Source organism: Macaca fascicularis, chromosome 3 (assembly GCF_037993035.2).
Source record: "Macaca fascicularis isolate 582-1 chromosome 3, T2T-MFA8v1.1".
In the NCBI taxonomy this organism is placed as follows: domain Eukaryota; kingdom Metazoa; phylum Chordata; class Mammalia; order Primates; family Cercopithecidae; genus Macaca; species Macaca fascicularis.
Genome location: NC_088377.1, coordinates 106,871,112 through 106,895,297, shown reverse-complemented (window position 1 = coordinate 106,895,297; position 24,186 = coordinate 106,871,112). Strand labels below are relative to the sequence as shown.

Sequence of the window (24,186 nt, the reverse complement as noted above, 5' to 3'; positions counted from 1 at the left end):
GACGCAGCTACAAGCCAAGAACAGCAAAGATTGGGCACAAGCACCAAAGGCTAGGAGGAAGGCTTGCCAGCACCTGATGGCAGACTTCTGGTTTCCAGAACTTCGTTTCAAGTTTCCTAGTTTGTGGAAATTAGTTACAGCAGCCCTGATAAATTAATACACCTCTCTCTCATCCTCCATAGTAAGCACCCACCTCCAACCTAATCCAGGGGCTTGTCTTTACTTTGGAAGGCCATTCACTTGTCCATGTCTGAATTAGACTCTACTTCATGGCTACATCTAGAACAGGCCCTAGCACACAGCTGTAGACTTTAGGACTCCAACACAGCAATGGAGAATCCCTCCTCCCAGCAGTCTCTGTATCCACACAGTAATCAGCCACCAAACACACTGGATTCTTCACACACATTATTCCACTTAGTCATCTGAACAACCTTCAAAGGCAGATATTAACCCTGTTTTCAAGATGCAAAAACTGAGTTTCAAAGAGGAAAGGCCACATGCCCAGCGGGACAGGAAATACATGAAGAGTAAGGATTTGAACCCACACTGTGTGACTATCAAAGTCAGTGCTCAATACGCTACACCTGTTTCTCAGAAAGTCACCACCTTGTATGGAAAATGAGTCCTCAAAAGCTTTTCATACCAGCAAGCGCAGAAAGTTGATAAATGTTGAAGCTGGTTGATAGGTACACGAGGATTTATTATACACTTTCTACTTGTATATGCTTATATGTTCATTATAGTGATGGCTGATTTTTAAAATTTTAACTTAAATTTAAATTTAAATTTTTTTTTTTTTTTTAGATGGAGTCTCACTGTGTCACTCAGGCTGGAGTGCAATGGCATGATCTCAGCTCACTGCAACCTCCGCCTCCCAGGTTCAAGCAATTCTCCTGCCTCAGCCTCCTGAGTAGCTGGGATTACAGGCACATACCACCACACCCAGCTAATTTTTGTATTTTTAGTAGAGATGGGGTTTTGCCATGTTGGCAAGGTTGGTCTCGAACTCCAGACCTCAAATGATGCGCCCACCTCGGCCTCCCAAAGTGCTGGGATTACAGGCTTGAGCCACTGTACCCGGCTTTAAAACTTAATTTTTAACGTCAAAGTCCAAAGTTTAAAATTAACAATAATCACTGGGCAAAGATGTAACATTTACACTGTTCATTAAAACATCAGTATATGACCTGGTGCAGTGACTCACACCTATAATCCCAGCACTTTGGGAGGCCGAGGCGGGAGAATCACTCAAGCTCAGGAGACCAGCCTGGGCAACATAGGAAGATCCCATTTTTACATAAAATACATTAGCCAAGTGTGGTGGTACACTTCTGTGGTCCCAGCTATTCAGGAGGCTGAGGTGGGAGGATCACTTGAGCCCAGGAGGTTGAGGCTGCAGTGAGCCATGGTTGCAGCATTGTACTCCTAGCCTGGGCAACAGAGACCCTGTTTTAAAAAAACAAAAACCAAAAAACTTCATTATGTAATGCCCTACAGGTTATTATCTCAATACAACAAAACAGGTTGGCAGAATAGCAACTCCTGCATCTTTCAGAAAACACTGTAGTTTGAGTAAAATGAAATTTGATCTTACCAGGTTTATTTTTTTTCCAGGATAAAGTTTCCTAGGATTTCAACTGTATCGTTAAGAGAAATACTCTCTCATTGTTTAACATATTTTATAGGCAGAAGCAGTAAAATTGCTAAAACCAAATTCAAGCACTACATCTGTTAGAATTATAATCATGACCAAAAGTTCAGCTAAATACAAATTCACTTATATCACAATCAGTGCATCATCTGCCATCTCAATAACTATCCTCCTACCATTACTTTTTATCCAATTGCTATGTGCCTTATGGTAAAACAAAAATGGCCTTGCCCATTAGTGACACCTCAGACAAGTAAGTATAAAGATCAAAATTCTAGAACCCCATAACAAACTCAATACTTAAGCAAGGCTGGGTGTGGTAGCTCATGCCTGTAAATCCCAGTGCTTTGAGAGGCCAATGCAGGGGTGGAGGGGTAAGGGAGGGTAGAGATTTGCTGGAGCCTAGGAGTTTGAGACCATCCTGGGCAATAAAGAAAAACCTAGCTCTCCCCCCCCCCAAAAAAAAATCAATCAATCAATCAATCAATCAATCAGCTAGGTGCAGTGGCTTGCACCTACAGATGCAGCTTCTTGGGAGGCTGAGGCAAGAGAATCATTTGAGCTCAGGAAATAGAGGTGGCAGTGAGCTATGATGGCGCACTCCAGCCTGGGTGACAGAGCAAGACTCAATCTCAAAACAAACAAACAAACACACCTAAGTAAAGCCATGTGTAGAAACAATATAACTACATTGATTATTTTGATAAATTAGTCTTTAATACTAATTATTGAAATACAGTGAATAGTGATGGAAGTATAGAGCAAAAATCAGGACACGAAGGCTGATGGATTTAGATGTTTACATGCAGGCTAACAAGCAAGTATATGAATAACTTTTACAACTCAATAATAAAGACAAATAATCCATTAACAGATTGGAAAAAAGTCTACTCAGATTATTTGTCTAAGAAGATATACTACAAAAGGTCAATAAACACATGAAAAGATGCTTGATATCATTAGTCATCAGGGAAATGCGAACGAAAACCACAAAAGGATACCACCACTTTACACCCAGTAGGCTATAATCAAAAAGTCCGATCATACCAAGTGTTTGCACAGAAAATGAAGAGATTAGAGCCATCTTACACTGCTGGCAAGAATGTAAAATGGTACAGTCACTTTGGATAACAGTCTGGCAACTTCTCAAAATGTTAAACATAACGTTACTATGTGACTCTGCAGTTGAACTCCTAGAAACAGACCCAAGAAAAATGAAAACACATGTTCACACAAGAAATTATACATTAATATACACAGAAGCATTATTACAGCCAAAAAGTGGAAACAACCAAAATGTCCATGAACTGACGAACAGATAAACAATATGTGGTACATTTATGCAGTGGAGTATTACTCAGCAATAAAAAGAATAAAGTCTGGATACAGGCAACAACATTGAAGAACCTTGTAAACACTTTCCTCAGTGAAGGAAGCCAGACACAAAAGACCACATATTATATGACTGCATTTATATGAAATGCCCAGAATAGGGAAATACAGAGAAAGATTAGCAGATGCTTAGGACTAAGTGGGGTGGGGTAATGGGGGTTCAGTGCGGGGGGGAAAGAACAGGAGAGCGATATCGGAAGGGTGCAGAATTTGAGGTGATAAAAATATTCTAAAATTAACTGTGGTCGTATGTATTTGTGAATATACTAAAAACCACTGAATTGTACACTTTAAATGGGTGAATTGTATGGTATATAAACTGTATCTCAAAGCAGTGTAAGAAAGCCTTATTTACAAGAATGAGACTGAAAACAATTTATACAACCCCAACAAAAGAAATAAATTAGTCTTTTCCAATTATGCAGCCCTTTAAAAAGAATGGCTATAAATGGATCTTTATAAAATACCTGGTAGGGCCTGAGCGAGGTGGTTCATACCTGTAATCCCAGCACTTTGGGAGGCAGAGGCAGGCAGGTCATTTGAACCCAGGTGTTCAAGAACAGCCTGGGCAACATGGCAAAACCCCGTTTCTACAAAAAATACAAAAATTAGCTGGGTGTGGTGGTGCATGCCTGTGGTTCCACCTACTCAGGAGGCTGAGGTGGGAGGATCGCTTGAGCCTCAGAGGCAAAGGTTGTAGTGAGCCAAGATCACACCACTGTACTCCAGCCTGGGTGACAGAGTGAGACTCTATCTCAAAACAAAACAAAACAACCTACCTGGTAGGTTAGGTGTATTAAATGAATTTTCAACTTACAATATTTTCAATTTATAATGGGATTATCAGGACCATAACCCCTTATAAGTTGATAAGCCATCTGTAAAATCAAACATTAATGCCCTTCTTATAGAAATTAAATTTTGGCAGTAACCAAATAGTATCTGGGAGTTTCTCTTTATAGAAGTGTTTCGATTAATAAATGAAAGAATAATAGAATTGGAAAATGACCTTTTTGCCTCCCTTTATGAATAATGGAGCTCTCAAATCTATGGCTGCTAACATTACAAAAAGAGAAAACCAAGTATGTACTTCCTGACAGAAGTCTGTACTACCATCTATGAAGTATTCTCGCTTAAAGAGAAACAGGGGAGGTGGAGGGGAGGGAGAAAGAAAGTGAATCTGAATATGCCCAAACCTATTGTGGTTCTCAATCTTGGTAGCACAGTAGAATCACCTGGGGAGCTTAAAATACTGACGCCTGGATCCTAACACTAGAAATTCAAATTAGTATGAGACATAGCCTGGACATTAGAATTTTTAAAATTTAAGGTTGAGATCACTACTCTAAATCTAACCACCAATTCACAAGAATCCAGAAGACTGAGGAACATGCACTATACTTCAAGGATGAAGTCAGTCAACCTAAACATGACAGGATAAAAGAGTTTCTTCAACTAATGGGGCGGGGGTTGGGGGGGAAGATAAAACAAGAAAGGAATGGGAACATAAAAGTCAAGAGACTTAAATCGACTAACTGCAAAATATAAACCTCACCTGGATTCCCCGTACCACCCACCTTTTTTTTTTTTTTGGAAAGAGAGACAGGGTGTCGCTACATTGCCTCAAGTTGTCCTGCCTCAGCTCCCCAAAGTGCTGGGATTACAGGCGTGAGCCACCATGTCCAGTCTATTTGGATCCTAATACAATTTTTCAAATGTGAACCAACTAAGATATTTGAACAGACTTCATGGTTTATGAGAATTTTTTGTATGTGATGATACTGATTTTTTTTTAAACCCATATCTTTTAGAGATGCATGCTGAAATAATTTCTAATGAAATTACTTCTCTAAGATTTGTTTTAAATTATCTGATAGAGAGAGGTGGGATAGATATAGAGAAAATGAGATTGGCCTTAAGCTGGCAACTGAAGTTTGGGAATAGGTACACGGGGAGATTATACTATTCTCTCTACATTTATAAATGCTTAAAAATTATCCATTTTATAATGTTTTTAAAATGTGAAACATTGGCCAGGCGTGCTGGCTCACGCCTCTAATTCCAGTGCTTTGGGAGGCCAAGGCAGATGGAGTGCTTGAGCCATTCTCTAATAAAAGTAACCAAAGCTCCTTAGACAAACAGCCATTTCAAGGACTGAAGCAGGAATTCTAGAAGATAATCCTGAAATATCTTGTAGTGCCAGAAAGTACGTACTCAAAAAGGAAAAACCAATCGCAACCAACCAACAAAAAACCACCACACACAGAAACACACAATGATGGAGTGACCAAAGGGACACAGGAAACCCCAACAGCCAAAGCTGGAACATCAGAACAGCAAAATAGGTGAAGTAGTATTAGACTATAGCCCAGAGTACAAAATAAATGTCCACAAGCCAAATGACTGAATAAACAGGGAAGATTGAGCAGATCTCCATGGAGAGAATTCCAAATAATTTATGTAGACGGTCCACCCTCAAAGAGATAGAGCATAATTCTCCACTCCTTAAGTGTGGGCTGTGCAAAGTATTGGCAGGGAGGGGTGGTGGTGCAAACTACCATATACTATTTCATCCAGGTGATTAAGGTTAACATCAGTGGGCCGGGTGTGGTGGTTCACACCTATAATCCCAGCACTTAGGGAGGCCAAGGCAGGTGGATCACCTGAGGTCAGGAGTTTGAGACCAGCCTGGCCAATATGGTGAAACCCCATCTCTCCTGAAAATACAAAAATTATAAAGGCATGGTGGCAAGCACCTATAATCCCAGCTACTGGGGAGACTGAGGCAGGAGAATTGCTTGAACCTGGGAGGTGGAGGCTGCAGTGAGCCGAGATCACGTCACCGCACTCCTGCCTGGCCACAGAGCAAGACTCCGTCTCAAAAAAAAAAAAGAAAAAAAGAGAGAGAGAGAGAGAGAGAAAGAAAGGTTAACATCAACATCAGTGGTAAGTCATATTGACTGTATGTACCCTTGATATAATGAGAACGACATTTTATCTGAAGTCTTCCTCCTAGAAAGTCCATAAACCCAGTCTAGTAATGGGAAAAACTTCACACAAGTTCCAACTGAGGGTCATTCGACAAAATACCTGATCAATATTCCTGAAAACTGTCAAGATCATCAGTAAGAAGGAGAGTTTAAGAAACTGTGGCAGTCAAGAGGAGCCTAAGGAAAAATGACAATGAAACAGTATCCTAAACAGGATAATGGAACGGATAAAGGATATTAGGTAAGAACTAAGGAAATCTGAGTAACAATATGGAATGATATGGAATGTGGTTTATTATAAACCATGAAAAAATAATTTGGTTCTTTAATTGTGACAAATGTGCCATACTCAAGTATGATGTTAAAAACAGAGAAGACTGGGTCTAGGGTGTGTGGGAACTCTACACTATCTGTACTACTTCCCTATAAACCTATGGCTATTCTACAATTTGTTTCAAATTATCTGATTTAACTTACCTGATTTTAAAAAAGGAACAAAGCACTGATAACCTGCTACAGCACACATGAACACTGAGAGCATTATACTAGGCGAAAGAAGCCACTTGGTATGTGAATATCTCAATAAAGTTATTATAAACACACACACACACTCACACAATGAGATACTACACACCTATGGCAAGGATGCAGAGCCATTTCAGACTGGCTAAAAATTAAACCACCAAGTGTTGTCAAGGACTGGACCTGCTGGTGAGAACATAAAGTGGCACAACTACTGTCACAAGTTTAGAATTTTTTAAAAACATTAAATATATGATCCAGTTATTCCACCCCTGTGTATTTATCTGAGAGAAATGAATATACCAGGAAGAAAAACTTTCTCCTTTATCAACTTAGGTTCAGTAATTGAGGGCCTGCAAATTCAACTGATAATGCACAGATGAAGAGGAGAAAAAAACCAAAACTTTTTCATATATGGAAGTGCACAAAAGCAGTACTCCAAACAGCTAAAAAAAGGGAGTTTAAAAACCCAATTAACTGGGGGAAAAGGATACAGGAGAAAAGGCTTCTTTTTTTTTTTTTTTTGAGACGGAGTCTCGCTCTGTCGCCCAGGCTGGAGTGCAATGGCCGGATCTCAGCTCACTGCAAGCTCCGCCTCCCGGGTTTACGCCATTCTCCTGCCTCAGCCTCCCGAGTAGCTGGGACTACAGGCGCCCGCCACCTCGCCCGGCTAATTTTTTTGTATTTTTAGTAGAGACGGGGTTTCATTGTGTTAGCCAGGATGGTCTCGATCTCCTGACCTCGTGATCCGCCCGTCTCGGCCTCCCAAAGTGCTGGGATTACAGGCTTGAGCCACCGCGCCCGGCCGAGAAAAGGCTTCTATGGGAAAATAAATGGATTTCAAGGGGAACAGGAGATACATTTTGTGGTAATGTTTGTTTATGCAGGTAAGAGTGGTCTTCTCCATTTTTTTTTTTTTTTCCACGCCAAGAACATTCCCCAAGAGGAGGCTGCTAAAAATCCCCGATTCCCAGAAGTTTCTGCCTTTAGTTAAATTAAGGAATTTCTGATTAGGCTTCTTTCTGCATCTGTTGAATCTCAAATGTCTTTAGTTTAAAATAATCTTCATACTATCTCTGGGGGTTACAAGTAGGTCCTCACAAAAAGCAAACATCCATATAGAGACCTACACATAAATGTTCATAGCACCTTTACTTGTAGTAAAAACTGGAAACAGCCCAAATGTTCATCAACAGGTAAACAAGTAAATTGTGGTATATCTATACAACAAACCACTACTCAGCGAAAGGGAATGAGCTATTGACTCACGCATCATAGGTAAATCTCAATGGTTTCACATGTGTATATGTATGTCAAAACTTATCAAAATGTTCACTTTAAAGATGTGTTTATGTCCATCATACCTCTTTTTTAAAAAATACCTACTAATTCAACGACTTAAGTTGTTACAAATCAGAACAAAAGTGAGAATTATTCCTTTTTTTTTTTTTTTTTTTTTTGAGATAGAGTCTCACTCTGTCACCTAGGCTGGAGTGCAGTGGCACTATCTCGGCACACCGCAACCTCCACCTCCCACGTTCAACTGATTCTCCTGCCTCAGCCTCCCGAGTAGCTGGGATTACAGGCACACGACACTACACCGCCTAATTTTTGTATTTTTTAGTAGAGAAGGGGTTTCACCATATTGGCCAGGCTGGTCTCAAACTCCTGACCTGGTGATCCACCTGCCTCGGACTCCCAAAGTGCTGGGATTTACAGGGGTGAACCACCACACCCGGCTTACTCTCAATGTTTAATGTGTGAAAAGGCTTAAGGTTTAAGTGAGAAAAACAAAAGCAGGAAATTACATGCAATATATTCAGTACTTTTTTTTTTTTTTTAAATTACAAGACTACACAGATGGGAAAAAGAAATTGGATGATAAATCTTTAATCAACACATTGTAACTGTTTGCCCAAAAAGTGTGAAGAATATCAGACATATACAGTTGGAGAAAAGAAGCCATGAATAGAACTGAGAGTCAAAAATAAATGGTCAGGCTGGGTGTGGTAGCTCACGATCATAATACCAGCACTTTGGGAGACCAAGTCAAGAGGATCCCTTGAAGCCAAGAGTTCAAGACCAGCCTGGGCAACATAGCGAGATCCCTTGTGTTAAAAAAAAAAAATTTAGCTGTGCATGGTGGTATGCACCTGGGAGACTGAAGCAGGAAGATCACTTGAGCCTGGGAGGTCAAGGCTGCAGTGAGCCGTGATTGAGCCAGTACACTCCAGCCTGGGCAACACAGTGAGACCCTGTCTCTAAAATACACACATACCCACACACACACCACTTTGACTACTGGTTAAAGATAGGCAAATATGCCAAGTGAAATGACGATGCTAGTTTTTGCAGACAAAATTGGCTAATATTTTGAATTATGTTAGCGTGAAGCATGCTGGGAAGGATATGGAAAAACAATGTCTTGTCCATTAGTGGGGGAAAGTATAAAGAAGCATAGAATTTCTATGAAAGTTTTGGTAATACCAAATAGCCTAAAAATTCACTCTGATCTAATTCAATTTGTGTGTATACCTGCATAGAAGTATGAAAGGTAATATGCCAAGACATTTTTGAACTTTACTTTCCAAATTTTATTCAACGAGCCTGTATTACTTATAATGGGGAAGAAGTATATTTAAGTCATTCTTTAACAGAGGCTTCTGAAAAAAAAAAAAAATCAGTTTGAAACCAAAATACCAACTAAACAAGTGTAGATCTGTCCCTTCACTGACCAAGACAAGAATACAGATGAAGCTACTGAGCTACAGGGAAGCAAAGAGTGCCACTAGATTGGGGTAAACCACCACAGCTCTGTTAGGAGTAGCTGGTGGGAAGATTCAGACAGCAGGGCAACCCCACTTCAGGACCTCCTACTCGTGCACATGAATGAAATCCCTCACATGCCAGTTAGAATTAAATACAAAACCCGTAACAGCACAACCACTTTTACCCCCTTTCCTCCCTCTTCATAGCTTATGTATAGGCAGCCCAAGAATGCCAAGGCCACAACTGTACAGCACAAAACTTTCACTTTTGAAAAGATAGCCAAAAACTTCACAGTTGTTTCTGTCACCTTGGATTTGTTGTTGCTTTTTTTTTTTTTTTGAGACGGAGTCTCGCTCTGTTGCCCCGGCTGGAGTGCAGTGGCATGATCTTAGCTCACTGCAACGTCCGCCTCCTGGGTTCAAGCAATTCTCTTGCCTCAGCCTCCCAAGTGGCTGGGATCACAGGCACCCGCCACCACGCCAGCTAATTTTTTGTATTTTTAGCAGAGATGGGGTTTAGCCACGTTAGCCAGGGTAGTCTTGAACTCCTGACCTCAAGTGATCAGCCCGCCTCGGCCTCCCAAAGTGCTGGGGTTATAGGCATGAGCCACTGCGTCCAGCTTTTTTTTTTTTTTTTTTTTAAGACAGATTCTTACTCTGTCACCCAGGCTGGAGTGCAGTGGCATGATCTTGGCTCACTGCAACCTCCACCACTGGGTTCAAGCGATTCTTGTGCCTCAGCCTCCTGAGTAGCTGGGATTACAGGTGTGTGCCACCACATCCAGCTAATTTTTATATTTTTAGTACAGACAGGGTTTAGCCACGTTTGCTAGGCTGGACTCGAATTCGTGACCTCAAATGATCTGCCTGCCTTGGCCTCCCAAAGTGCTGGGATTACGGGCATGAGCCACTGTGCCCAGCCTTGTCATTGCCTTTTCAAATCTCAGTTGTATGGTCTGACATAGCCGTAACCCATCCATGACACTCTCACTTTCCAGGGGTGCAAGGACAGCTTTGACAGCTATAATGGGTTTAGACACTCAGACTTTCTGATCTATTCCTGGAAGCCAGTGCTGATTAATTTTTTAACTTCTTTGGAACTGAGCCCCAAACAAAACATGAAACTGGGACTTATATTACAATGACTAAGGTACTACTACAGACATCTACTTAGAATCAAGTATCACCAAAGAAAGGCAGAATAACCTGAGAAATGTTTCATCCAAAAGATTGCAAATGAAAAAGTCTTTTTAAAATGATAAAAAGCACTGACCATTGTCTGTAGACAGACCCAGTACACACCCTAGTTGAATAAATTGTATCACAAAGGTAGAGCAGCAAGATCAAAATGAGTAAGAACTTGAGGCAAGGAGAAGGAATGTTTCTCTTTTTACAAGTGAATGTTTATGAACCACCACTTTTAGTCCTTATTCTTCAATGCATTTAGTTCAAGAAACAATAAGTAAATTGCTAAGCATCTGAAACAAAATGAAAAATCGAACAACCCAGCAAGTCTCATTAATAGCTCTTCTAGAATATTAATGACATAGAAGATAATGCACCCAGATTAAAATGCACAATACTGGTGTCACCTGCTACACACCCTAACCAACACAGCTAACCTACAGAAATTATTTAAGGTAAGTAGTAAAGAAGGAAGAGACTGCTCTTCTCTACATTCATGAATGTTGTAAACCGATGGCCAATACTGCCCACAGTATGGCAGATGTGGCCAAAATGAGGGCAGAACCATCAGTCCCTTCCTCACTAACCCTGATGAACCAAGACTTCCTCAAGCTTAGCTAAGCCTCAAATGAGAAAAGGCAACACTTTCTGCAAACATGTCAGAGTGCTGGATAGCACAAAGGCTGAGTTCAAGAAAAGGCTGATTCAGTAAGTAGTGCTGTCACAAATGGAAAACCATTTGGAGAAAAAAAAAAGACAAGGACAGTTAATCATCCCATGTATCGACAAAAATATACAACTATTAATGATAGTTACCCTCTGAATGGTAGGATTTTAAGTCCTTTTTTCTGTTTTCTAAAGTGAACACAAACACTTTTTTTTTTTTTTTTTTGGAGACAGGGTCTTGCTGCTCTGTCACCCAGGCCATAGTATGATTACGGCTCACTGCAGCCTCAATCTCCCAGGCTCAAGGGATCCTCCACCTCAGCCTCCCAAGTAGCTGGGACTACAGACGTGGGCCACCACGCCTGGCAAATTATTGTCCTTTTTTAAAGAGATGGGGTTTTATTATGTTGCCCAGGCTGATCTTGAACTCTTGGGCTCAAGAAATCCTCCCACCTTGGCCTCCCAAAGTGCTGTGATTACAGGCATGAGCCTCTGTGCCTGGCCAAAAACATTTCTAATTTTAAAAAATTAAAGTTTGAGTGGCATATAACTCCCAGTTGCTATAAGATAGCCACTGGTCAATTTCTTAGGAGTTCCTAAAGGACACTCTGATATCTGACTTCCTTAGGGGACACTCAACAAGTCTCATTAGCTTCCTTGGAATTAACCCACCTTTGCTTCTGTGATAAAAGATAACTTGGTTTCATCCAACTCAAGATGTCTTCTGCCCGCTGGAGTGGCCTTCCAGAAGGACCCCTTCCCTGCAGAACTGTGATCGCCTCACCAACAATCACTCAGAATGGTCCTTCACACTAGTACCAGGCAACGTGGTTAAATCAGACACCTCGTTCACAAAAGCCTCCCTCCCACACATACCTTGTAACATGTAAATCAATAATAAGTTATTATTAACAACTAAAAGCTAGTTCAATTGTAACCGATGATCATCTCACGCCTAAGGAATACGGGCATGTGATCTTCTATTCACTGAACAAATGTCAACAAATGTCAAGGACAGCTAAGATTCCACCCTGCAATAAGCACCGTTTAGACCTGTAGCGAGGACTATGTTCAGTTCTGAACCCTACTCTAAGGGACACAGAAACTGTGCCCCCAAAGGGAAACAGGCTGAGAGGGGCCAGTGGAGGGGAATCTGGGAGGGACAGATGAGTGGTCTGGAGAGTTTCTCAGACAGATGATGGACCATTTGAATGTGCTCTCTTCACACATTGGGAGAATTTTTATATTTTCAAAGGAGCTAAAACAAACATGGAGGTTGAAATGAACAGGCTCTCTAAAGATCATCTAACCTGAGGGTGCCAATCACGTTCATTTTGCATGCCAGCTGCAAACAACTGGTTGTGATGATCCACAGTTTGTGTGAGGAGGATTGTGGCCTAATCTAGGATAAGTGAGAAGAGTCTCTCCTTGAGAGTCCCTCCTGCCGTGGAAGGAAGGAGGCTGAACAAGTACCGTGGATTCCCAGCAGTGACCTTCGCCAGTGGCCTGGATACTGAAGAGGCCAGTCGAGTTATTAAAGGGTACACAAATCCACACATGCTTTCAAGACTTTCTGATAAGGCGAATAAACAATAATTCCTACACTTGTGTATACCATAATCTTTCAGATAGGTATATGGGTTGTGTGATTTTAAAAAAACTTATTAGTGTTATAGGTTTCTAAAGGTAATCTAGATCACACAACAAGGTCTTTCAGCTACAGACACACCTGCATGACTTAAAAAATCCCATTTTATCCCAAAATGATAAAGCTATTTATAATCAACAAGACTTTTTAAAATACCCACTTTGGGAGGCCAATGCAAGCAGACCGCACGAGCCCAGGAGTTGGAGACCAGCCTGAACAACATGGCAAAACCCTGTCTCTATAAAAAATACAAAATTTAGCCAGGTGTGGTGGCACGTACCTGTAGTCCCAGCTACTCGGGAAGCTGAGGTAGCAGTCACTTGAGCCTGGACAGTCGAGGCTGCAGTGAGCTGTGATCATGCCACTGCACTCTAGCCTAGGTGACAGAGGGAGACCCTGTCTCCCCTGCCCCTACCCTCCCCAAAAACAACAACAACAAACCATGAGAGAAAAATAAGGCCAGGAAAAATTAAGATTGAAAATAAATTGATATGAAGTTAGTGGTGAAGTTAAATATTCTAAAAATATATAGTAGAGGTGACCCTTAAACTCAGTAGAAGACAACACCAAGGCAAACGCGGTCAGTGAGAAATTATGCAGGCTCCATCATGCGCTACAAAGCTGTCTCTAGTAGCCAAGGGGAGCATATAAGCAAAGATGCTCTTTTTAAACATTAATTAAACAGCACGTCAGAATAAAATTCCTACCATACAAAAACAAAGCTGTGACAAAAGAAAGGTTTGCTCGTGTTTAGTTAAGCAAGAAAGAAATTAACACGATGAAGTCATGTCTTTCATGGGAAAGATATCATGTAAATTATCTGAAGTCAGAAATATTTGTTCAGCTGGGCAACTTCAAGCAGTGGTAAACAATACTGGATACTGCAAGTGCACAGAACATGCTCAGAATTGATGGGCATCAGATTTGCTGAGAAAGGAGAACATGAAGTAATGATGGGTGTAAGCTCAGAGGAGCTTAGCATTAATCCACCCTAATGAGGCTGGCATCTGGGGGCACAGCCTGCTCAATTTCACAGCCATAAGGAGCATCCCTCACTGATGCTTCTGACTTCTTTGTGACTCATTTTTTCAACACTAAATGTCTGAGGTTTTTCTTAACATTTTTTTAATAAGAAACTGAACTTCCCCCAAAATAGAAAGCTGAATATTATGATCAACTGCTATTAGAAAGCCTAACCAAAACAACCTGAACTATTTAAAACAAGTAACCAGATCAAGATAAAACACCTGCAACATACTTTCCAAAACATCTGATCCCTGCTAGTGAAGGGATCATAGCTGGCACCAAGATTTCCATTTGCCACCACCAAAAAATAAAAAATAACACAAAGAAATAACAAAAACATTTTTTAAGAACTTCAGTGATTTCTGCATCAATAAAACTCAATGACCTGGGGCCAAGTGCAGTGGTTAACGCCTACAATCCTAGCCCTTTGGGAGGCTGAGGCAGGAGGATAGCTTGAGTCCAGGAATTTGAGACCAGCCTGGGCAATATGGCGAGACCCCATCTCTACCCTCCAAAAAAGAAAAAAATAATTAACGGAAAAACCAAGAGGCTGGGCACAGTAACTCACACCTGTAATCCTAGCACTTTGGTAGGCTGCAGCGGATGAATCACTTGAGGTCAGGAGTTCGTGACCCGCCTGGCCATAGTGGTGAAACCCTGTCTCTACTGAAAATACAATAATTAGCTGGGCGTGGTGGCAGGTACCTGTACTCCCAGCTATTCGGGGGACTGAGGCAGGAGAACTGCTTGAACCTGGGAGGCAGAGGCTGCAGTGAGCCGAGATCACGCCTCTGCACTCCAGCCTGGGTGACAGAGGGAGACTCCATCTCAAAAAAAAAAAATAATAATAATAACAAAAAATACAAACCTCAGTGACCTGAAACAACAAATTTATATCCTATTTTCTTATACCCACCCCCCCACCCCACCCCTACACAAAAAAATCCAGTGAGTTATTATTTTTTTAAACCGAATAACCCATTACAGAGTTGAAAAAATTCCCAACCAATACACGTTGAGTGAATCCTGACCAGCAAGTCCACACCAGCCATTGTTCTGGGTCTTTGATAACATGGGAGGACAGAGCCCTACCCACCTTAGCTCTGGTGGGGGAAATAAACACAAATCAGAAGACAATTAAATATAAAGTGCTGGCTTGGGGATAGGGGGCAGGGAGGGGTACACACCTATAGGCCCGGAACTTTGGGAGGCATAGGAGGGAGGATTGCTTTAGCCCAGGAAATTGATGCAGCAGTGAGCTATGATCTCACACTGCACTGGACAACAGAGAAGACTCTGAGTTTTAAAATATGTATTTACACACTTACACACGCACACACACACACACACACAAAATGCTAAGTCAAATAATGAAATCACCCAAAATAGCTGGAATTACTGGCAGATCGTGTAGCAATAAACCTAGTTTTCTGAAGAAAAAAACATATACATGAGAGAATGCAAGCCTACATGCTAAGTGCTACCACAGTGTTAAGTATGGGAGAAACACAGGAGAGATGTCTAATCCAAGAGTGGCAGGAATGACGTCTAAATTGAGGGCTAAATAATTGGTGAGAATCAAGAAAGATGGAAAGGATCCAGAACAAAATAAGACTGTTGGGGGAAAAAAAAAAAGAGAGAGAGAGCAAATGGATTCTTGGCAAAGAAAACGTATGCAAAAAGCCCTGAAGCTAAGAGAAGGATGGGGTTGAGGAAGTAAAGTACTTCATAGTACTGGAGCACACAGCATGTGAATTTCAGCCAAAGGACAAATGCCTCCAAGAAAAGTCAATTCACAGTGCAGCAGGGCGAGGCACTTGTCTTATTTGCTGGTTCTCACACTGACCCTGAAACGACTTTTTTTTGTTAATCCCATTTTCACAGATGGGAAAGGGACTCTGTATGATTGTCACTTTTACCCAAAGTCTCATAGCCAGAAGAAGTTGCCCTCAAAGTCTCTACCCCATCTTTCCATTCGACTATTCTGGGGCTTGAGGTTCAGACCCAGAAAACCCATACCTCTGCCTTATATTTTAATGAAAAGTGTGTCTCCAGGTTTATGTGGAGAATAACCAAGACCTCGGAAACATTTAGTGAAAACCAGAGCTAGGAGGAATCTGTTTTTTTGCGAGTCCAGAGCAGACTTGGATAAGACATCAAAGTTGTCTTGTGCAGCAGATTCTCCTCCAGCACATAGTAGGCACTATGATAAATTCAAAAAGGCTTCTAAGAAGAGGCAGAAGCAAGGACAGGGAAGGAGCTCAGCTCCACAGCTCAGGGAGGGTGACAGAATGGCCTAAGGCCCAGGAGAGCATCGTGTTGTCAACTGCCAGGGTCAAGCCTGAGACAGGAGCTATGAACTAGCACCGTCTGGGCTCTGATGTTGAACTGCTGCCATTTCCTCTCAGGTCTCAAAGGCACCAGCTACTAACTGGCCTTACACCAATACATGCCTCCTTCTATCTTGTCATCTCATAATAGGAATGCTGCATCCCCTACGTGAAATGATAAAATGTATTCTGCATAGAAATCTCTCTAGGTACTGAAGAACTTTATCTTAATGTATTTCACCACTGAGTATTTATAGTCCCCACTCTCAAGGTTGTGGTCCTATAACCATTTATTTGACACTTGAGTGCTGACTACACTGGTGGTAAATGGAATAATAGTCCCAAATATATCTACCTCCTAATGCTTAAAATCTACGAATGGTACCTTATATGGCAAAAGGGACATTACAGGTATAATTAAGTATCTTGAGGTGGAGATATTATATGGGATTACCTGGTTGAGCCTGATGTAATCATGGATCCTTGCAAAAGGGGCAAGAGAGGACGGAAAGTCAGAGAGAAGGCAATATGAGGACAGAAGCAGAGGCTGAAGTGGTATACTTTGAAAGAGGAAACCATGAAAGCCAACGACCACAGCCAGGCACTAGGTCCTGGGAAAGGCAAGCAAATGGATTCTCCCCTAAGACTTCCAGAGGGAGCCAGTTCTCATGACAACCTTGACTTTAACCCACTGAGACTGATTTCAGACTCTTGGCTTCTAAAACAAAAATTAATTTCTGCTGCTTTAAACCACCAAGTTTGTGATTAATTTGTTACAGCAGCATAGGAAACTAATATACCTATTCTTATTTTATGTTAGCAGGTAAATTTTCTATACCACCAGTCATATTAAATTGCTCTAAAAGAATCTACCTCTCCTCCACCTAAAAAAAGTGAAGCAATATTGATAAAACAAAAGCAGAATAATGACTATTATTAAGGTCAGCAGATGGGGGGTTCAGTATACTATTTTCTCAATGTGTTTATGTTTGAAAACTCCCAAAGTACAGGGTTTAAAAAGTCACTTTAAAATTCCTAAGGAAGAAATCACATTTCTACGCCATCTCCCACTGAGCCGTATGAGCCAGTTTTTTTTTTTCCCCCAACACTGGAACAAGTTGTCATATCTTTAGTTCAATGCCACACCAGGTCCTTGGTTAGTAGATAAGGGACACATGGTATAAAAAGTGTGCATCCTTAAACATGTTTTCTAAGCAGTACATCTGAGAGGCACACAGGAGCTGAGCACCTAAAGTAACATTTGTGTTTCCCCTATCTTGTTTCTCCAGGATAGTAAATCATATATTAAAAGAGTTCTCCAAAGTATTATATTACTTTTTGCTGATCACAAATAGGCAAATGCATCTAACATGATCTGATTTCTAATGCAATTCAACTCTGTGAAAGTCTAACACAAAATATTAGGTTGGTACAAAAGTAAATGGAGTTTTTGCCATTAAAAGTAGTATCTCTAAAGCTATATAATAAGCAGGTGGTTTTGAACTGAGAGAGCCACAGCTGATCTTGTCCTGCTCCTCCAGGGTAACATTTTGAGGACAATGCTATCAGAGGTTCTTCATAGCCTAAGTACTGTCTGCCACACCAACATTGCAACCAAAAGGGGCCATTCTAAGGCTGACCCAGCCTCAGAAAGCAAAGCACGTGATAAGATCACATCCTTCAATCTAATCTGGCTGTACTTGTTACACCCACTAAAAATTAAGAAATACCTAGATGCCCAAGAATTTCCATTTCACACAAGAACAACTTCAAAAGCCACCTCATGACTGAGCATGGATCCAACCATAAATACTTACACAAGCACGCACCAAAGCCAACCATATGCATCGCAGCATAATGACTGTGTGTAAAATGAGTCAGCTGGAGGAGCAGAAGTATTTAAGATGCTGTCAAAACCCTACTTTTTTGAGATGGAGCCTCACTCTGTCGCTTAGGCTGGAGTGCAGAGGCACGATCTTGGCCCACTGCAATATCTGCCTCCTGGGTTCAAGTAATTCACATGCCTCAGCCTCCTGAGTAGCTGGGATTACAAGCACGTGCTACTACACAAGGCTAATTTTTGTATTTTTAGTAGAGACAGGGGTTTCACCATGTTGCCCAGGTTGGTCTCAAACTCCTGACCTCAAGTGACCCGCCTGCCTCAGCCTCCCAAAGTGCTGGAATTACAGGCGTGAGCCACCGCGCCCAGCCCAAAACCCTGATTGTTAAACCATGATTGAAGAAATGGTCTCCATTTAAAAATTGTAACTTTTCTGCTGCTACAGAGTAACCAAAAGTAAGGACACCAATCATATTTAAGATTCAGTCACTGTGCCCAAGTAGTAGGACCCCTTCCCAGCAGTACTTGCCTTCACACAGACCCACCAGAGAAACAGTTGCAGGGCCCCTGCTGAGGGGGTTCACCATCAGCAACACCAGCATGAACTGCCAGGAGTCTGATTATCCAGGACCCTTCCTGCCTTGTTATAGGAATTGTCTTCCATCATTCAAACTCACAGTACAAAAAATACAGCAGGAAGTCTTCTGAAATTAAGGTTTGAAAAGTCACTGCTATGCCGGGCGCGGTGGCTCACACCTGTAATTTCAGCACTTTGGGAGGCCAAGGCAGGTGGATCACCTGAGGTCAGGAGTTCAAGACCAGCCTGGCCAGCATGGTGAAACTCTGTCTCTACTGAAACTACAAAAATTAGCTGGGTGTGGTGGCGGGCACCTGTAATCCCAGCCACTTGAGAGGCTGAGGCAGGAGAATCGCTTGAACCCGGGAGGTAAAGGTTGCAGTGAGCAAGACTGCACCACTGCACTCCAGTCTGGGTGATAGAACAAGGCTCATCTCCAAAAATGTCACTGCTTCCCTAGCGGTTAGTATGAAGCAAAATGCAGTTTAGGCTGGGCACGGCGGCTGAAGCCTGTAAAGCCTGTAATCCCAGCAATTTGGTTGGCCGAGACGGGTGGATCACCTGAGGTCTTGAGGTCAGCAATTCAAGACCAGCCTGGCCAACATGGCAAAACCCCATCTCTACTAAAATTACGAAAATTAGCCAGGCATGGGGGTGCGTGCCTGAAGTCCCAGCTACTCGGGAGGTTGAGGCAGGAGAATCGCTTGAACCCAGGAGGCAGAGGCTGCAACGAGCTGAGATTGCGCCACTGCGCTCCAGCCTGGGCGAAACAACAAGACTGTCTCAAAAAAAAAAAGGGAAAAAAGAAAAATGCAGTCTAAGTCCAAAACCACCTGCTTAATACATAGCTCAGAGATATTTTTAGACTTTTAGAGTTAAGTTGTATTAGAAATCAGATCATCTAAGATGGATTTACCTATATGTGATTAGCAAAAGTAACATATACTTTGCAGAACTTTTGCACATTTGTACTGCATGACTTTCTATCCTTAAGTATAAAAAGCTAAGAAGAAATAAACAACTTGAGTTACGCCTGTTAAACTACTTTGCAAATTTCTATCATAGATAAAAAGGGACTGCTGATGGTAAAGGCAGTTAAGTTCATTTCCATCATTAAATGATAATTTTTATAGAAAGTGATACTTGTGCAAAACAAAGGAGGTGATGAGAGTAAAACATTTGAGCATTTGGTCAAGAAGGGGGAACTTACACCTTCCATGGGAAAGTATTTTAGGAACATACCATCATTTTGGGTGACTGAGGGGAGAGAAAGCAGAGTGAGATTAAGAGAGAGACCACATCATGACAAGACAAACTTACAAGTGGAGATTAAGCATTTACAAATTTTTATAGCAGACTGACAATTTTATGTCTGTTGAATCTGATAATAAAAATCAGCTTGTCTGTTGGCTGACATTAAAATTTCATTGTAATAATTTATTTTCATTGTATTTTACAAAGAAGTCAGTGATCAATTAGAAATTTAAAAATAACTGGTCGTTCAACACAGCTGAGGAACGAATGATTTAGAAAAGTAATTCTTAATGGAGAAACCTTCACCCCTTAAGGAAGTGGTTTTAGAAATCTATGGATCTTTTGGGGTTAGGAAAAGGGTCCTTTACTAATATTTGATAGGCACAGACCAGCTATGTCACACATCCTGAAGTGTGCAGTACAGCTTCACACAATAAAGAGAGGTGGCCTCATGTCCTGCACAGCCTTTGAAGGTCCTTGATATTCAGATACAGAGGAAACCCATTTATCTGTCCCTATAACCTGACAAAATATTTATTGCTCAGTTTTCATATATACTGTATCTTCCAAAACTGTATCATGTAAATCAAGATACTATTATATTTTGGTCTGCTTATCACTGTAGAAAACCACTAAACTGAGAGCACACAACTTTTGCATTGCCTGCATATTATTCCTGTCTCAACACCAGTATTGGTCCACTGAGGATTATTCTACATATGGTACAAGCACTTGGCCATTTCATTATACCTAAACTCTGATCATGCCTAAGTATTTACGTACTAAACTTTTTTTGTATAAATAATTTTTATGTCACCTTTCTGGTACTACTAGGACATTATATTGATTTTTAAATTATATACATATATAAGTGGGTTATATTTTCTGTGAATTTCACTTAGGATTGTAACTGGGACATTACATAGGAGGAAATTATAGATCTCAATAAAAACACTGATGAAATCGGTGCTAAGTCATAAATGTGTAGGTGAACTTGCAGAAGATATTAGAAGTCATCCTTATTTCCACGTTTGAGATGACAGAAGTATATACAGTTTAGATACAGTAGCAGGTAAAAAAGGAGGTTCTGCCTAGTTTAAATCCCAATTTAGCCAATGGTAGCTGCAAGACCTTGGCAAGTTTTTCCATTTCCCAATTACTTTTTTTTGTTTGTTTTTAAAAATAAGAATAGCCCTATTCCCTTCCTATATCTAGGGTTGGTTCTAAGAATATAACAAGAACGAGAATCCATCTAGAGAGGTACTTGGCCAGGCACGGTGGCTTACGATTAAAATCCCAACACTTCGGGAGGTCAAGGCAGGAGGATCACTTAAGCCCAGGATTTTGAGACCAGCCTGGGCAAGACTCCGTTTGTTTAAAAAAAAAAAAAAAAATTTTTTTTTTTTTTTTTTTTAAATTAATGGAGCATGGTGACGTATGTGCCTGTTGTCCTAGCAACTCGGGAGGCTGAAGCAGTAGGATTGCTTGAGCCCAGGAGGAGTTTAAGGCTGCAGTGAGTAGTGATCGTGCCACCTCACTCCAGCCTGGGTGACAGAGTCTCGAAAAAATTAAATGGAAAAAAAAAGGTTCGCATATTGCTCTGCTCATAATCAGCACAACCCACATGTGTGATATTAAGTTAATCTAAAATGCAAAGGCAGAGTACTAAAGAGAAGGAAATGAGCTAAGAATATGAGAGTAGTCATAAAAATGAGTGAAAGATAGACAAATCAAATATAGGCCTTCTTTTAAAAAGAAATCTGAAATATCAGTCATTATCATTAGCCAGAGTAAGCTAATCAAACAATTTCAATCTTTGTATATATACCTGGACACATGTGAGAGTCTAGGGGTAGTGGATACAAAACAAGAAAAAAAATCTAGCAAGATGAACACAGAAATCTCTATTTGGGTTGATAGTCAAGCTCTGAAAAGCATCATACACCCTCAATTCAACCAACACTTAACTTACTGAGCACCACCTTTGTCTACCAGATTGGAATAGAAAACTAAGGAAAGGTATTTGTGAATATATACAATATACATCTAGGAAAGACTGCAGTAAATTATAGCCTTTCTCATCCCCACATGGAAAGTAATACTGAATAGTAATTACTGAATAGTAATATTGTGTTTTGAATAAGACAAAGTAGGCCATTCAGGAAATCAAAATACGGCAGGTAGGCGGGGGGCCTTAGTACTGAGGCAATCCTTGCCTTTCAGGTTGCTGATAATAAAATTAGGAACAGCATCAATAGTGCCCTGTCATTCCCAATTGGTTTACTGTTCTAAAACCCTACCAGGAGACTTTGCCCTCCCCAGTCTTAACCTTGTATATCTTGTTCATTAAAACTGGAGGTAGAAAGATAGGAAAAGAACAAGTGAAGGTTTTTATATACTTAAATTTAAAATGATGAGCACTGCATACACATCTCTAGTGCTGAGTCACATGGAAAAAATTGAATACGCATTTCTTTTAAGATGGTAAAGTCCTGTTTCAGTCTTAATTCAACCAAAGGTTATCTACAAGAATAAATTTAAAAGCAAATTACTTGTGAGCAGTTACTCCGTTCTTGAAAAATAAAAGATTCAAATTCACCTCTTTCTAAATTTAAAAGGCACCAAAAAACAATATTCAAAGAAACAACTTAAACTTTAGCTCCAGGTTCTAGATCCACACAAATTTCAACAGGCACAACCCACCTTGTTTCTCCCACTGAAAGCAGTTATAAAATCTGGACCGAAAGTATCAAACAATAATTTGAAGACTCAAAGATAGCAAACAGATTGGGAACTCCATAGTACTATAGAAGCTGACGTGATTTGCTTCTTTTTTTTCTCTCTGCTATGCCCCAGCCTAGATTCAGCAGCAAAAAACCTGCAAGTTAGTGCACACAGACAGATCTCAGGAGAAGCCTTGTAGTTTGGGCTGGAGAAGCAAGAAAGGGGAACGGGGCGCACAGCAGGAGGTGAGAGAAGGTGAGCAGGCCTAACTGCCTGAACCCCGCCTGCTGTCAGATCAGCGGCAGCAGCATTAGATTCTCATAGGCGTACATACCCTATTGTGAACTGCGCACGCAATGGATCCAGGTTGCATACTCCTTAAGAGATTCTAACCAATGCCTGATGATCTGAGGTAGAACAGTTTCTATCCTGAAACCACTCCCCTTCCCCCACCATGGAAAAATTATCTTCTACCAAATCAGTTCCTGGTGCCAAAAAGGTTGGGGACCACTGATCTAAAACACCAACGGAGCTAAGAAGCTATAGTTCCAAAGGGATGGGTTGAACCTGTTTGCTTCTTTTCCTTCTGTTTGCCTCTCGTTAGCCCTGGACACGTATACAGTTACAGGAAGTGCACAGCCACGCAACGTATCTAAGGCCCTTGCTTTTCTGATTAGAGAATCAAAAAGGGAAGCCTCAGGGAAACAAAATACTAATCGTGTCCGCAATTGGTTCCTTCCAGTGGGTTCTTGGTCTTGCTAACTTCAAGAATAAAGATGCGGACCCTTGTGGTGAGTGTTACAGTTCTTAAAGATGGTATGTCTGGAGTTTGTTCCTTCAGATGTTCAGATGTGTCCAGAGTTTCTTCCTTCCGGTGGGTTCGTGGTCTTGCTGACTTCAGGAGTGAAGCCGCAGACCTTTGCAGTGAGTGTTACAGCTCTTAAAGGTGGCGCATCAGGATTTGTTTGTTCCTCCCGGTGGGTTCCTGGTCTCTCTGAATTCAGGAGTGAAGCCGCAGACCTTCGCAGTGAGTGTCACGGCTCTTAAAGGTAGGGCGGACCCAAGGCTGCAGCAGCAAGACTTATTGCGAACAGCCAAAGAACAAAACTTCCACAACTTGGAAACGGGACCCAAGCTGGTTGCTGCTGTTGGCCCAAGTGGCCAGCTTTTATTCCCTTATTTGGCCCCACCCACATCCTGCTGATTGGTCCATTTTACAGAGCACTGATTGGTGCGTTTTTACAGAGTGCTGATTGGTGCATTTACAAACCTTTAGATAGACAGAGTGCTGATTGGTGTGTTTACAACCCTTTAGCTAGACAGAAAAGTTTTCCAAGTCCCCTCCTGACCCAGAAGCCCAGCTGGCTTCACCTCTCAAAACCATAGAGACACAGGAGCTCATTCAGCTTCAACATCACCATGTTATCAGAAATCAATCAAACGGATAAACCTCTGCAAGGCTGATGAAGATTGTGAGAGAACACAAAAATTACTAGTATCAGAATTAAAAAGTGGAGATATCACTAGCGACCCTACAGACATTAAAGGATAAGGGAATACTACAAAGCTTTACATAACTTGTCCATGATGATGTAAAGTTATTTTAAAAA

The 24,186-nt window shown here is 41.2% G+C and overlaps 1 protein-coding gene and 1 non-coding gene across 6 annotated transcripts in view; one reads left to right on the top strand and one right to left on the bottom strand.

The window, feature by feature from the left end:
- IGF2BP3 (insulin like growth factor 2 mRNA binding protein 3) overlaps window positions 1–24,186 on the bottom strand; it is a 155,487-nt gene that overhangs the window by 66,133 nt on the left and 65,168 nt on the right. The gene's annotated exons all lie outside the window — the stretch shown is intronic.
- Window positions 15,217–15,287, top strand: LOC123572660 (small nucleolar RNA SNORD65). Its single transcript, XR_006697212.1, has one exon. It is a non-coding gene; the product is annotated as a small nucleolar RNA SNORD65 (small nucleolar RNA).